Source organism: Phoenix dactylifera, chromosome 3 (genome assembly GCF_051530095.1).
Source record: "Phoenix dactylifera cultivar Ajwa chromosome 3, Ajwa_hap1_PhDact_Kaust_v1.1, whole genome shotgun sequence".
In the NCBI taxonomy this organism is placed as follows: Eukaryota; Viridiplantae; Streptophyta; class Magnoliopsida; order Arecales; family Arecaceae; genus Phoenix; species Phoenix dactylifera.
Window position 1 is genome coordinate 18,613,599 of NC_143192.1, and position 6,630 is coordinate 18,620,228.

Consider the following 6,630-nt stretch of genomic DNA (forward strand, 5'->3'; position numbering starts at 1 on the left):
TTTCTTCCTGATTTAGAGTGTTTCCTGCATGCTCAATGTTAGTCTTGCAATTATCCTCAAGTAAACTAACATGGGGTTCTTCGAAAATATCATAAGTTGCTTCAAGAGTATCCCATATTTGTTTGGCAGATGAACATATATAAATTTGGTTGAAAATATTTTTATTAAATGCACAGTAGAGAAGGTTCATAGCCTTAGCATTTAGTTCAGCCAAATTTTTATCGAACATACTTTCAATTAATTTCGTGGGTGTGTGTAGGCCATTTGTTATGACATTCCATAACTCATAGTTTTGTGATTGAGTAAAGATTTTCATTCTAGCTTTCCATTGAATATAGTTAGATCCATCAAACAGTGGAGGTCTGTTTGTGGAAAGTCCCTCAGCAAGTAATACGTTATGTGGGGTTGTCATGATCTTTGGCTCTAGTCGGTTAAGACTACAAATAATATTTGAGCACCTGCTCTGATACCACTTGTTGCCCAGTAGATACAACCCAAGAGGGGGGGTGAATTGGGTCTTTTAAAACTTTTAAGCTACTTCTAGCACTTTTTGATTAATTATGCTAAGTTGTATATATGCGCAGTGAAAGTTAAACTTAGCGACAGTTTGATGTATAGAATGTGACTTGATTGAGTATGCTTGCAACTAAAGAATTCGCGGATAGTAGTTAAGCAAGCAATTTATCTAAGTGAGTAAGTGTGTGAGTTAGATAATGACAAAAAGCATTACAAACACAGCAAACATATAGTGGTTCGGTGCACCCCAGCACCTACATCCACTCCCCAAGACTTCTTGGGAATTTCACTATAATCCTACAGATTACAGTCGGTTGTTTTACAAGCTCACAACCCAACTTGTTGTTTTGCGAGATCACAACGAACTCGGTCGGTTTTCCCAGGCTCACCGACTAGAACCAACCCCGAATTGTTTTCCCGGGATCACAATCGAACCCTTACACGTTGGTTTTACCCTCGGCTCACCAACAAACCTAAACCCCGTTGGTTTTCCCTTTGGCTCACCAACAAACCTTACACCGTTGGTTTTCCCTTTGGCTCACCAACAAACCTTTAACCCCTTGATTCAATCCCTTGATTGAATCAAGTTACAAGATATTAAAACAAAGAATAAAAACAAATCAAAGCTTCTTAAGCAAGCAAATATAACAATATAAACAAATAGAGTAAAGAGAAGCCCTCAAACGAGTTTTGAAGATGGAGGAGCTCGGCTTCTTCTTTACTTGACCCTCTTCTGATTTGGCACGAGGTAGAGGATCACTGAGGCAGCACACTGATGGAGAGGAAGCTTTGGGATTCACTTGGAAGCTCTTCTTCTCTCTATTTCTCTTTGGATGGCCCTTTTTGTGCTTATGGGAGATTTTCCTTGTAATCTCTTTCCTAAATGTTTTCTCCCACTTCCATCCGTTCTCACCTAGCTCTCTTCTTGTTTTTATAGCTTTTGATAACGTGGAAACAAGAATATAGCCGTTAGAGCCAAAAATAGAGCCGTTGGAACCAGTCTGCAGCTCCTGACAATATGACCGTTGGGTTTGGAGTCGACTCGCGCGATCAGGAGTCGGCTCGGCTGTAGCAGGAGTCGACTCGAGCTTTTCCGGAGTCGACTCGGCAACTGTTCCAAGTTTGAATTAAAGTTGCCGTCTTGACTGGGAGTCGACTCGACTTAACCCGGAGTCGACTCGCCAACTTCTGGCGCTGACCTGGCAATTTTGGAGTCGGCTCATCCTCTGTAGTCCGTGGATCCAAATTTGAATTTTGTCCACTCGAGTCGACTCGACTGTCCTGGGAGTCGACTCGAATCTCAGAGCCCGAACTCCCGATTCTCTGTCTTTTGGCTCATCCAGTCTTGGAGTCGACTCGAACTTCCTTGGAGTCGACTCGGCTCTCAGTTTCCGAAAGTTGGTCTTCTGCCATCTTAGTGTAGCGCTGCCTTGGAGTCGACTCGAGCTGTCTGGGAGTCGACTCGAATCTCAGAGTCGGAAAACTGATCCTCTGTATTTTGGAGCCGCGCTGCCTTGGAGTCGACTCGACTTGTCTTGGAGTCGACTCCCCTCTCAGAGACGAAAATACCGTCTTCTGTCTTGGGGTTGTTCTGTCTTTGGAGTCGACTCGGACTTTGTGGGAGTCGACTCGAATCTCAGTGTCCAAAAACTGCTTCTCTGAGTTTTCCCTTGTGTACCACTGAGAGTCGACTCTCGCTTTCTTTGGAGTCGACTCGGCAACCATTGGAGTCGACTCGAATTCCTTAGGAGTCGACTCGAAGACTATTCTTTTGAATTTTCCTTTGAATTTGCTCCTCCAATTTGAATCTTTTGAACTTTAAAGTTGGGCCAATGAATTGTAGCTTTCTTCTAACTTTTCTTGAGTGCTTTTGGAGGCCTTCTTGTGTTCTTCCAACTTGCTATGTTCCTTGCAAAATAAATATCTTTCTCCTTGCAACATAAACATTAGTATCTATACTTCAAGGTGTTGTGATCATCAAAATCAATCTATGAATCAATCTTTGGGTCATCAAAGGTAAAACTAGTCTACCAAAAGAATGGAAGTATGCACATAGTCATCCTAGAGACTTAATAATTGGTGTGTTGGAAATTGTATCTTAAATGTCAATCGTCAGCATGTTGATGATTGAATTTTATAAATGAATTGACAAATCAATAAAGTATTTTTTGGCATTATTCATCATTTTACATCTTCAAATGAACTCTTATATGATGAAGTCCTTAGAACTTATTAATGATAAAGGAGGATTTATCTTTGAGTCCTTAAACTAGTTCGTGGCCAAATGATATGTTGTTATAAGGATGACAGCATTATCGAGATTAGGTCGTTGTATGACATATACGTTGGTTGTCCTCTTAACCAAAGAGTGTGGAGACACTGGTATGCCACACAAGTAAAGTGTAGGAGTACATTTCACTGAATGTGACCAATTTCGGAATGCTCTACTGTCAAGAGATGTTCCGAGTGGATATGGGTATAAGTTTGGCCCTCTGACCTGAGTCCGCACCCTGTGACTAGCAAGCAACTTACTGTACTTTGGTACTGGACTACCTGGATTTCTAATTCAGTGATGGAAGGTCACTAGGTGCAGTCAAGTACTTGCGTAGTCAGTTGTGAGTCGAGATGGAATTCACCCCTCCTGGAAACAGAAGATAATGTCTGATGAGAGCACAAAAGTGCGATCTAAGTACCAATTAACTTAGCCTAATGCTAGCAAAATAATGATAAATAATAGGTGTTACATTTGCATGATTAAATATTTTATCCTTAGCACTTATTATAATTATTATTATTATTTTATATAAATTCATCTCTTTCCAGCTGCAGAACATAGCCCAAATTCAGCCGTCCGCGATGCATCCCGAGCATTTCCGCGTCTGCATCCAGCGCGTTTGAATCTCATCCTACAGCTAGCTTCCGAATTCATAGCATCCCGCGTTCCCCTCTTTCCTCATTTCAAAGGGGTCCACGCGTTCATCCAGCCGTTCGCAAGCACCTCAGCATCCTTGCCGCGTCCGTGAGCCAGCTCTCCCGAGTTCCAGCCACATCAGCCTTCTCAGACCCCGTCCGTGTCCCAGGATCCGTGATCTAATCTCCCGCATCCACAGCTTCTCCCAGCGTCCGTGTGTGATCAGCTCCCATCATCCCGCGAGCATCTCCGCGTGCGATCCAGCTTCTCCCAGTCCATTCCGCGTCCGCATGTGATCAGCTCCCAGCGCCATGTGGTCATTCCGTGCATATCATCCGAGCCCCAGATCCCCGCATCCGCGCTTCATCTTCAGCATGAGATCCCATCATCCCGTCCGCTTATTCCGTTCATCTCACGAGTCACAGCTTCCTCTACCGTCCACCTCTTCTGGATTCGCAGTCATCCGAATCCCATGGCGCCTCCCAGCATCCCGCAAAGCATCCTCCGCGTCCGATTCTTATGGATCCACAGCTTCATCCTTCCGTTCACGAGCAACTCTAGCTGTCCACGTCCATCCTCTTCTCCCGAGGATTCATCTCATCCGGCCATCTCCACCGCGTGCGAGAAGAGGATCAAAGGCTAGCTTGATATATCCCTCTCGGCTGGGAAGGGTGAAGGAGTATCTCTCATTCAGCCATTCTAGAAAAAACAGAGGGGGGATACTCTGTTTCGGGGCAAAGAAAAGAAAAAAAAAGAGAGAAGAAACAGGGCATCCCTTGTTTCCGAAAAGAAAAAAAAATGAAAGGGGGACTAATGTGTGAAATGAGTGGCTGATATCTTAGGAAGGGTGATGGAGAAACCTTTGATGTATTACTCTTTGAAGTAAACTCTAAACTTTTGCTTTGAATGACTTATATTTACTGATATGTTCTTGATTCATGCGTAGTTATTTCGTAGATAGTTCTTTAATGGTTTATGACTATTGATATATGGATTGCGTGAGTATTTGATTCGTCGTAGACATAGTGAGCACGATGAATGCTTAGAAATTGAGTTCATATGTTCATGAAACATATACCATGATTAGATCTATCCTACCATTAATCTGTAATCAAGAACCATATAGTTTATTTCTTGGATATAATATCATCAAGGGGGATTCCAGATCCCTACCATTTCTCTATTTCATTGAACTTTATTTATTTGCATATCATTCTTTATTTTTAATTTCTAAAAATCAACTAAAAATTATATCTAAAAATTACGCTAATAATCCATAGATCGTTCCCTGAGGATTCGACCTCGGACTTCCGAGAATTTACTACTTGTACAATTCTCCTATACTTGGGAGATTAGTTTCGCGAAAGCATTTTTGCGAAAGCGTCAAGTTTTTGGCGCCGTTGCCGGAAAACGGCTGAGTTATTAGTATAATTTTAGATTTAATTAGTACTTTAGTAGTTAGTTTTTTTTTCTTTTTTTCGAAAAAAAAATATTTACTGCTGTTTTTATTCCCTGCATAGTCTGCATCAAACTCTGATATCAGAGTAATTCACCGTCTGATTGGACTCAAATTTGGTCGGCTGGTGCAGGACGCGTATTTCCTTCATCTGAACGGTCTGATTGGACTCAAATATGAAACCTTGCTGCTGTCTGTTTTAAATTTCCCGTGTTTAAATTTTTTTAGAATCAGAATTTTATTATTATCATATCTCATTAACCCTTTTTGCCAATTAAAAATTGATAGGAACTTTAAGAAAATATCAAGGATGATCATTAAAAAAAATAAATAAATAAACTCTGAAATTTTGTATGCTAGGTTGGAATAGGGACAACACTAGGCGTCTGAATCGACAAACTTTTGAGAATTTCTTAGATCATATTATTGAAACTCTTTTGCAAAATCTCAGATCTGGTGAGATGGCTGATGACGATGTAGGAAGTCACCATGGTGATGAAGGTAGACCCCCAGTTATGACACTTCGACAATACTTACACCCCACTAGGACTAGTCAACCTTCATGCATGATTATTCCTGAAAACGTAGGACACTTTGAAATCAAACTAGGATTAATTTAATTGCTGCTCAAGTATCATGGGATGGAATCCGAGAACCCTTATCTTCACCTTAAGGATTTTGAGAAAATTAGCATCACATTTGGAGTGCCAAATGTATCGGAAGATGTCCTTAAATTGACCTTCTTCCTTTTTTCCTTAAAGGATAAAGCCAAAACATGGCTGAACTCCTTGAGACCTAGATCGCTAGGAACGTGGCATGATATGCAAAGAGAATTTTTGAAAAAATTCTTTCTCGCACAAATGACTAACTTTTTGAAAAGGCACATTAGTAATTTCCAACAAAAAGACTATGAAACATTTTATGAATGCTGGAAGAGATTTAAAGAATTGTTTCTCTCTTGTCCTCATCACGGGTTTGAAACATGGAGAACCATTAGTTTCTTTTACGAAGGGTTGTCTCCACAGTTAAAATAATTTATAGAGACTATGTGCAATGCTTTATTTTTGGAAAAGCAACCCGATGAGGCATGGAACTATTTAGATTCTCTCGTAGAGACTGCACAATTATGGGATACAGGGGACAGAGTGAACAAACCTTTGCCTAAGCCTACTAGCATTGGACACGGGGGCCTTTACAACCTTAGTACTTAGGATGATATTCAGGCTAAAATGGCAACCCTTACTAGGAAGGTAGAGGAAATTGAACTTAGACGGATTGAACCCATCAAGACCATAGAACATAACAGCGAGTGTTGTAGGATTTGTGAGATGCTTGGCCATCTCACCACTGATTGCCCCACAATACCCGCATTCAAGGAAGTCTTGCACGATCAGGCCAATGTTATGAATACATATCAAAATTTTTTTAATAATCCTTTTTCGAGTACTTACAACCTTGGATGGAAGAACCATCCAAATTTCAGGTGGAGGAATGACCAACCTCAACAAGTATATAACCCAACTCCTCCACCTCCGCAACCTCATTATGCACACGCACCCCATCAAAAACCCAGTCTTGAAGAAACTTTGCAATCTTTCATGCAAAGTCAAGCTAAAATCAATGATGAAATAAGAAATCAACTGACAATGTTGACCACTGCTTTAAGTTCTCAAGAGAAGGATAAGCTACCAGCTCAACCACAACCTAACCCTCAAGTCTACGGCGGTAGCAATGCATCATCTTTAAC

At 41.1% G+C, this 6,630-nt stretch overlaps 1 pseudogene; it reads right to left on the reverse strand.

Moving 5' to 3' along the window:
• Positions 1-5,761: 5,761 nt before the first annotated feature.
• LOC149767959 (small nucleolar RNA R71) lies at positions 5,762-5,859 on the reverse strand (annotated as a pseudogene).
• Positions 5,860-6,630: the final 771 nt, after the last annotated feature.